The 10,294-nt window shown below is 34.3% G+C and overlaps 1 long non-coding RNA gene across 1 annotated transcript; it reads left to right on the top strand.

Annotated features, from left to right (window-relative positions):
* Positions 1 to 8,389: 8,389 nt before the first annotated feature.
* On the top strand, positions 8,390 to 9,573 carry LOC145641006 (uncharacterized). The gene is made up of 2 exons (XR_014115090.1): positions 8,390 to 8,617; positions 9,344 to 9,573. It is a non-coding gene; the product is annotated as an uncharacterized LOC145641006 (long non-coding RNA).
* Positions 9,574 to 10,294: the final 721 nt, after the last annotated feature.

Raw genomic sequence — 10,294 nt, 5'->3', positions numbered from 1 at the left:
TGGGCTGTCTTCGTTAGCATTCGCTAAGATTGTGGAGGTTATCACCAAGATTTGAGAAGATAGCACGAGATGGGCGGTCTTTGACGGCATTTTCTAAGATAGTGGAGGTTGTCACCAAGATTTGAGAAGAGCGGTTCGTGATGAGGTGGTCTTCGACGAATTTTACTATGATTGGGGAGGTTGTCACTATGATTAAAGAAAAAAGGCTCGAGATGTAGCAGCATTGATCGACGTCGTTCCCTAGATTGCGGAAGATTGTCAAAACAAACAGCAAGATGGCGTTCCATAGATTGTGGAAGGTTGTCACAAACAACTGGAGGTGATTTCAAGAGAAGTTATCTTTGATGGCGTTCCCTAGATTGTGGAAGGTTGCCACAATAGCGAATACAGCAATGCAACAACAACAAATCGATTACCTTTAGAGACGTGTGCTCGACGGTTCAAGATACGCGTTTCTTAACTCTCTTATATGTTACAATAATGGTTTAGGATCACATAACGTTCTTAATCATTCTCCGTCCCTATCGATACTTTGACTTTTGTTTTCGAAACTTGCGTTTCTCCGAACTCAGTCAAAGTGGGGGCTTCTGTAGACACCCATTTGTGTCTCCCCAAAACCAAACCCGATGATGAGTACCTTTCACGTCGAATCATGATCGAATGAAGTGAAAGTGTGGAAAGTCTAGTGTTGCGGTTAGTTTTTAATTCTTTTCTTTCTCTCTATTTATGAAAACCTATTTTATGAAAATAGCCAATACAGTTTGGTTTGGTCTATAACAAGGGTCCAATAATAGTGTAGTTAGATGGGGCTTGAAAAGTGCTTTCCAACGATATATTATAAGCCCAATTCCGATGAATAATGAGGAAGTTAAGGCCAAATTACTAAACTGTGTCTGGTTTGATATTTATGTGCGGCCCAATAATCTAGAGGAGGGCCTAATATTGATTTATCATTCCTTATGCAATTAGAATTGATTTTAATCTTCTAGATTCTTCTAGAAGGTTCTTTTAATTCCTAATTTAATTAGCATTGATAAATTGACTTTAGTTGACTTTTTAGAGTTTTAATCAAAATAAAAAAAGTGTTTTTAAGGAAAATACAATTTTGCCCTTCTATACGGCTAAATTTTATCAAAATTAAGAAAACGCGTGAAACTGGTTTCTTGCGCCTGACGACAGGATTAGTGCCTAGCACTAATGCTTGGCGTCTGGCGCTAGCCTTAGCGCCTGGCGCTAAGTCGTTTTATTCTCTTCGAAACTCTGATTCGTTTTTCTATATATCTGACAGATTTTCTCTATAAATAGCCTCTTAAAACCTCCGTTTTACATCAATTATCATCAACAACTATTAATTTTCTTATTCCCTCTAGTTTTCAAGATTTTCTCTCTTTCAAGCTTTTTGCATACAAAATTCTGCATTCACAAGACCTAGAAACACCTAGTGTTGGGTTTTAGGTACTCTAAGCGGAATTTCATGAATCTCATTCATACGCACCTAAATAGGATCTCATTCATATACAAATAAAGGATCACATAATAGTTTAGAATTAACCATTGATGAGTGAATTCCCAAGCTTTCTTCTACCTTCTTGCGTAGATTAGAGCCCCAATTTTTTCTCCTCTAATATTGATCCACAAGTGCAGATCGAACCTCCACCAATGCTAGTTGGACGGGAGAGATTAATCTCCACTTCTATGGAGAACTTCTAACTGGTAGTATAGAGAGTGGAAGGGAAAAATATTACGTTGTTTCTTTATGAGAGATGAACGTCAGTATATTTTTCCCCAAGCCCTTTATTATATATAATCATAATATCTAATTAGGGCAAGACTTATTCCTATCTTAATCCTTATGGCCAGTCATTAACTAAGCCCAACTTTTGGACTCGGTATTCTTGTTCAACCTAATACCATAATGTGTGACCTCATAGGATCCAATTAGTTGGCATTGGTTTAACCCAATAATCAATATTGGTCTCTAGCAAGATGTAAAGACGACCCAACTAAACGAACTTGTTATCTCCATAATACGATCCATATTATATTAGTAATTGCACGAGAGTCGAGGACACATTTCCTTCAATCTCCCACTTGTCTTAGACAAGCGGGCAATCTTCAAATTCCTTAAGTCTCTTATTGTCCAATTTGATAGTATGATTACATCTCTATGTTATCCATACTAGTACACAAATCGTTTCTTGAAATCCAAGTACAAATTGCTAAACAAATGATTATCTAGTAATCCGATTGAGCACGGCCATGCATTTCCAATCCTTACTCTTCAAGAGGCCAAGACACCCATCCTATCTAACATAAGAGGACCTTTTCAATCTTGTGGCAACCAAAACTCCCACTCAACTTTTAGTATAACCCGAATGTTGCCTTTATAGCCCCCTTTTACGGCATGGCGTTTGATAACATCAAAGTTACACTAATCATTGAGCTAAGTAGTGCTCCACTCATGTCTTAGGAATCCACTAACATAATTGCGAAGTTTTCAAAACTTCTAAGTAGGTCAGTTTGATCATGTATCAACCATACAAATCCATATAATTGACTGAACATCTCTATGTTCCCATATCCCATGAAACTGCGCTATCAATAAATCTTATATGCTAATCCCTTTCAATAAGTCGTTTATGTCCAGTTTAACGACTTGGATTAGGAACTTAAATATTCCATGAATTTAGTTCACTTATGGGGTTTCATTCATCAAATCACGCATTTGATAAACCCATTGAAATTCATAAAATATCTTGGACATTTTATTTAATACTAGACCATGATAAAATAAGTATGAAACTTTGTTTCACATTGATAAACATAGGGAGAACACAAATGATAGTTTTACAAATGTTTCCAATACACAATCAAAGCCTAATATGTTCAATTTCTATTGAGCCTAATGTGACTTTCATATTTATGCTTCCGAAATAGTTTAGTTAACAAATTTTGAGACATTCTCATCCATATGAACTTTTTGACCTTTTCTTTTATGATAGTTTGTCTCCATATACTTAGACGTTGCCTTTTGTTCTCCTCCAAGTACTTCAGGAAACTCTTAACTCTATAATTTCCAATATCACATATCAGAATTTGATTGAAAATTGCACACATGCATCTAATGAGTATAATGCGTAGCCTTTATGATGATTCCTTAGCAAATGCATAAGGAATGTCACTCATTCGCTAAATCTCATCAGTCTTTGCTTTGCGCTGAGTCTTGATAAGCAATGTGCTATGCAATATGGGAGTGAAACCTCTTTTGGATTTTTCATGCTTGAACTTTGAGAGAACCTCATATATTTAAGTTTCTCAATTAAGTTCAATCCTCTTTCAAGACAAATCTCAATAAATCTTGATTCCCAAGATGTACTCATTTAAACCTTCAAGGTCTTTCATACAATAACAATTCATTAGCCATTACTTGACCTATTCAAGTATGGGAACATCGTATCTTGTAAGAGGTATGTCATCTACATACAAAACCAAGAAGACTACATAGCTCCCATTAAACTTCTTGTATGTACAAGATTCTTCATTTATAAGACTATCAACCAATTTGATTAGCTTAGTAAATCAAAGATTTTATTCCATGATGCCTACTTCAATCCACTAATGGACTTATGAAACTTAGATGCAATTCTAGGACTTCCTGGTCCTTCAAATTGTTAATGTGCGTATCACATACACATTCTCTTTCATGAACAATTTCAAGAAAGCGTTTTGAACTCCATCCATAGAGTTGAAATCACTAGAAGAGTATGAATACATATAAGCAATATTAGCAACTAAAGAGTTTCACCATAGTCAATACTATGAAATCGTTGAATCCTTTAGTGACTAATCAATGCTTAGAAAACATTTTTCCTTCCTTTTCTACTCTATGCATTCAATGGTTCTCTCCCAATTCATGCAAATCAACCAAGTGTCTCACACTCAATTTCAAACATGGAAACATTTCAGATTTTCATTGTACTAAGCTATTTTGGAGTTGTGACTCGTCAAATCTTACATTCTCAAATCAATATTTTTAGAGTTTCTCAACCATCAAACTTATTTCTCTGGCTTAGATTTACTAGACTTTGTGGGTTTATACGCAACAAGTGAAAACTTATTTTCAATGAAGAACAACATAAGAAGGGTATACATGGAATGTGGCCCTTGACACATGGTTACGTATTCCTTTACATTAATAAGACCACGTTTTTCTGTTTTTGACATGGTGTGAATCATGCTCATTTGTTGGTTCTCTCAAACACCTTCGAGACTTATACTCCCACTTGCCTTATGAAAAAGGCTCTTTTAGCATAGGGTAAGCCAGTTTGTTGCTCTTCTCGACCTTTTTGAGAATTACCCCCACTTGCCTTTTAGAAATGACATCTTTTTCAAAAGGCAGCAATTAGAGCAACAAACAATTTGTCCTCAAAACATTTTGTGGTTGTAGTACCCTTATACTGAGCTTTAAAATTCAACATTGCACTAAACAGTTTAATACAAGTTTCTTATTCTTAAATTTGTACAAAAAAAATAAGAACTTCTCTTATCTTATAGAGCGTAATTTCTAGCTTTAATCCCACTTGCTCAAACCCCACTGTGATCATACACAAAAATATGGTGGCGTCCAAAAGGGAAGAAGATAGAGCAAAAGAGTCGCCAACAAGTTTTAGGAACTTGTAAACCGTTCACAAGGTGAAGGTTACACCCCTTAACGATCCAAGAGATCGTCAACTCCATAAGGTCTAGAACCAAATAAGGGTTCGGGGATGAAGGTAAAAATCCAACATAAAAGAGATTGAACCTGCCCTAATAATAGGCCTCTACTTTATTCTGATCGTATTCATGTGCGCTTTCTGAATAACATGCAATCAATAGTATTAACCCTAAACTTGTTTATCTATGTTGGTTGAATATTAATGCACAAATAAATCTATTATTGGCGATCACTTGAATTTATAATCACAATTAACCCTAAACAAGATTATAAATTATCTTATTAAGCATGATTATAAGTACCAAATTCCCTTTAAACACACATAAAAGGTGTTATCAAGCAATAAATAATAAAATATCAAGCAACATAATAAATTAATTAATATCATGAATAATAATTAATAACAATAATATCATCATAAATAAAATAATCATCATCAAAATAATAATAATAATCATAATCATAATCATCATAAATTATAACAATTATAATCATAATCATGTTCATGTTAATATTAAAGCATAATAACATCAAGATCCTAGGCATGATACTAACAAGATTAATAGCAAACCCTAGCATGTCACTAAGCATTAAAAATCAAATATTTAACCCTAACATGATACTAACAATCATAAATATTAGGAAGAACATAGGAAGCATCGTAGCAATCATATTTAATATTAAAATTACCCTAGACATGATACTAGGAATATCATAATAACAATGTAAACATGATCATAACATCAAAAATCAATTAATCAATTAAAGTACTTACTTTGATGCCTCGTACCTCTTTCAAATAACAAAAACACACGTTAGTAACATCAAGGAAAATAATAAACAAAACAATCAAATTAAATAATTGAAAGAGAGATTTGGGACCAAACCCTCAGAAACTAAACCTTTCACGTCTAGGGCGAAGGCAACTTCGAATATGGCTAGGTGTTTCTAAGTCTTGCGAATGCGGAATTTTGTATGTGAAAACAAAGTTTAGAAAAAGAGAAAGAGAGACAGATGAAATAATCAAGAAAATCTTAATGAGAATTGGTGAATGATTAAGAGAGAATTAGAAAATTAATGATTGCGAATGAAAACTGATTGTAGGTGAATGAAAAGGGAGTTTTTAATACGTTATTTATTGAGAAAATCAGCCAAAAAGATAAAATATCAAAACAGAGCACTTAGCGCACGCTAAACGAGATTAGCGCACGCACCAAACTATTGGCGCCAGCACCAGATAATTGGCGCCCGGCGCCAATGGCTAGCACCGCCCGCCAATGTCTGGCCCCAGGCGCTAGGCGCCAATGGCTAGCATCGCCCGCCAATGGCTGGCGCCAGGCCTGGTTCTAGGCGCTGATTTCAGAAATTCACGCGTTTTTGTTTTTATCATATCTTTTGATACGGAAGTCCAAATAAGGCATATAATATGTCGTTGGAAAGCTATTAAAGTCTACTTTGCAACCCAATTAGAGTCAGATTAAAATATTCTGTAGATAAAAAGATATGGCCAAAATAAAGGAAGGATGTCAGTTTTGGGTAAAGTTTCATGTCTCATTCATATCTTTTTCGTTATAACTCGGATTTAATATTATAATATATCATTGGAAAGATAATTTCAAGATATATCCAACCATATAAAGTTTGGATAAATATTATGAGGCACGAAAATAAAATCTGAATATATTCCACTTCGTACAAAACAAGGATTCTTAAAAGGAGTAGTTTTATTCAATTTCAAACTCTTTAAAACATAATTATCAATCTTAAAGCCATTAGGATTTAAAAGAACCTTCTAGAGTATTCTAAAAGAAAATAATAAATCCTAATAGCTTTAGGAATGATAATTAATAATAGGCCCTCCTCTAGATCATTGGGCCGCATATAAAAAACCAAATCGAACCCAATTTAGTATTTTGGCCATAACTTCCTCGATATTCATTGGAATTAGGCTTATAATATATCGTTGGAACAATCTTTACAAGCCCCATCCAACTACACCATTATTGGATCCTTATCATGGACCAACCAAACTGGATTGACTATTTTCTTAAAATAAGTTTTCAAAAACAGAGAGAAGAGAAAAGAATTAAAACTATCCGCAACACTAAACTTTCCCACTTTCACTTCATTCGATTATGATTTGACGTGAAAGGTACTCATCACTGGGTTTGGTTTTGGGGAGACACAAATGAGTGTCTAAAGAAACCCCCACTTTGACTGAGTTTGGAGAAACGCAAGTTTCGAAAACAAAAGTCAAAGTATCGATAGGGACGGAGAATGATTCAGAACGTTCTGCGATCCTAAATCACTCTTGTAACGCCGATACCTGCAAACTAACGTTAGTTAAATAGATAAAAGAGTTAAGAAACGCGTATCTTGCATCGTCGAGCACACGTCTTTGAAAGTAACCGATTTGCTGCCGTATCCTTATTGCTTTGATGACCTCCTGCAAGCTAGAGAACGCCATCCCGTTTGAAAACTGCTACGCCCGTAACTGCTTCAAAATTAGAAGATTGCTTCGCCTGAAACGATCCTCCTCCGCTATGATAATATTCCACGTCCAAGGGAATACCATCGAAGATTGCTTCTCTTGAAACAATCCTCATCCGCATTGATAATATTCCACGTCCAAGGGAATACTATCGAAGATTATTTCTCTTGAAATCACCTTCAGTTGCTTTTTGACAACTTTCCACAATCTATGGAACGCCATCTTGCTGTTTGTTTTGACGATACTCCACAATCTAGGGAACGTCGTCGATCAATGCTGCTACATCTCGAGCCTTTTTTCTTTAATCATAGTGACAACCTCCCCAATCATAGTAAAATTCGTCGAAGACCACCTCATCACAAACCGCTCTTCTCAAATCTTGGTGACAACCTCCACTATCTTAGAAAATGCCGTCAAAGACCGCCCATCTCGTGCTATCTTCTCAAATCTTGGGTGACAACCTCCACAATCTTAGCAAATGCCGTCGAAGATCGCCCATCTCGTGCTATCTCCTCAAATCTTGGGTGACAACTTCCACAATCTTAGCAAACGCTGTCGAAGACCGCCCATCTCGTGTTATCTTCTCAAATCTTTAGTGACAACTTCCACAATCTTAGCGAATGCCGTCGAAAATAACTTTACTTGAAGTCATCCTCAGTTGTTGCGATAATATTCCGAAGAAAATTACCGAAGACCAACACTTGTCGATCTTTAAAGCTCGCTTGAACTTTGCTTTCGCTATGTCTGTACGTCGGTGCTTTCGTTGCTTTGAACCTATATGTCGGTGCATTTTCTGCTTTTGAGCCAATGCTTAGGCGCTTTAAGCTAAGTGAGACGATCTTTCATCAGGTCGATCACCTATTTGCGGTTGTAATCAAATCGACTACTCAATCATGTCAAATTGCTTATAGGGGCTAAATGGCGTACCAAGGAACCACTACTACAAAAAGTGGAATAAGAAACGCAATATATAGAACCGTTGACTAAGAAAAGCGTTCTCCAGAACAAAATAGAACGGTTTTCTATTACAACCTTTTTATATGTGATAGAATATAGACCGGTTCACTAGCTTAACCGTTCTTTATCTTTTTTACCGAAATAAATGATAAGTATATTAATAACATTATTAAGATAGAAAACGGTGTTACTTATGACCGTTGTGTATAGTATGATATCCACTTGTTAAAAGCCTTTTTTATACCACGGAGTAGTATGTTGAAAATGCTCTCATTCCTCTTATTTAATCCCTAATTATAGTCTAAAAAACCTAACTCTTTCTCTTGCTTTCCATTGATATTGCCGCTTCTACTTTTTTTTATGTATCTCTGGTTGTTTGTTCAAGACAATCTTCACAATCATGAAAATATATCCATGTGGTTCAAGAGAATCTTCACGATTGATGGTTAATTAAGGTAGGGAAAATATGTTCCATGTGAATATATGACCTATCAGCTTTAAGTGTTAAAATTGTTTAGTTATTCATCTGTAGGTTCAAGATCTCACTTCTCCGGCTTTTTTTTTTTTTTTTTTTTTTTTTTTTTTTTTTTTTTTTTGTATAAATTCAATAATACTATCAGGCTTATAGAGTATTTTAATTTTTTGTTGTAATATCGCCGATTAATAGATTATTAACACCTTTGATCATCAGTTTCTTTCCCTTAATTTTTTGTTCTTGTTTTCCCCCTTTTTGCTCTTTCGATGTAGTCGAGGTATTCGTTTTCCTCTTTGTCTGTGTTTTTTTGTTTGGATTTTCGATTAATTGGGTCCTATTTTTGAATTGATTTTGTGGATGTGTATGTTTATTGGGACTTTTGTTTAGATCTTTATTTTTATGTTCTGATTGAAACCGTTTTGAATTTGTGTTACATATTGAATCTTAGATGCTTCAAGCGAGATCTTGTTCAACTTATGAATTGGGATTACAAGGACTTTGATTTGAATACCCATTGATGATATGGATCTATATTTACTTCGTATCATATGACTAACGTAATTTTTTTTGATGCCATATAATTTGTTCATTTATAATTGTATTTTTTTTCTTTCAGATTTCAGAACATAGAATTTTTGGTAGTTTTTTATAATGTTCGAACTATTTTTAGTCAAATACGAGTAACAATGTTCTGTTTGTTTTGTAGATTTACAACTATCAAAGCAATCGCAAAGAGAAGAGGAGAAGACATTAGACAATTGAACGAAGAATAATTTTTTTGTTGAATTTATTCCGCTTGTTATTTTTTTGTACAATTCCTCTGTTAATTTTTTAGGTGAGTTTCATTCTAAATTTATTGTAAATATTGGTTTAATTTTTTTATACTCATTTTTAAATTTTAAAGTTCAAAATCAATATTACTGTATTTCATTATTAGTATTTTCCTTAATTAATACAGCAAAAAAATTAAATACCGTATTTGTATACATTAGAAGATAATGTATACACAATTTTATTATTATTTTTAGGAAATTTTGATTTTTACCACCTTCCAATAACGACTTTGTCGAATTTACCACCTCCAAAAAAAAAAGATTTACTTTACCACCTCATAAAAAAATTAAACATCAGTTTTCCCACCTCGTCTGAGCTCAGGTGACGGAAAACGCATGGGGACCCACCATAACGACTACTTTTTGAATTTATCCCCAATTTCTCTCGATTTCTCTTCTATTTAAACCTAGGTCTTCATTTCTACACCAAATTCTTCAAATTTGGGGTATTTTTTTGCGATTTTCTTCACAAATCAGTATTTTTGGGCAACCTTAACAATCCTAAACCATCAAATTGTGAAGCAATCAGTTGAACTCTTCGACATCAAACATCAATCAGGTAAGCAATTTGTGTTAATTCTGTTGTAATTTTTTGCAAATCTTTGTGCGATTTTCATGCATTTGCTTAGAGTAATTGAAATAAAACGCTTTGTTATATCAATTCAACCCCAATTTGATTTAAAAAATTAGGGTTCATGCAACATTAAATTAATTTGGGGTTTTTTTATTTCATAATTGGTTACTGAAATTAGGGTTAGATAATGGTGATTGGTGTTGAAATACAATTAATTTCCCTCCACCTGATGAAAATGACAAGCAAAGAT

This window comes from Chenopodium album, chromosome 7, assembly GCF_948465745.1.
Source record: "Chenopodium album chromosome 7, dcCheAlbu1.1, whole genome shotgun sequence".
NCBI lineage: Eukaryota > Viridiplantae > Streptophyta > Magnoliopsida > Caryophyllales > Amaranthaceae > Chenopodium > Chenopodium album.
The sequence above is the reverse complement of the archived record's forward strand: the minus strand, read 5'-3'. Positions and strand labels throughout refer to the sequence as shown.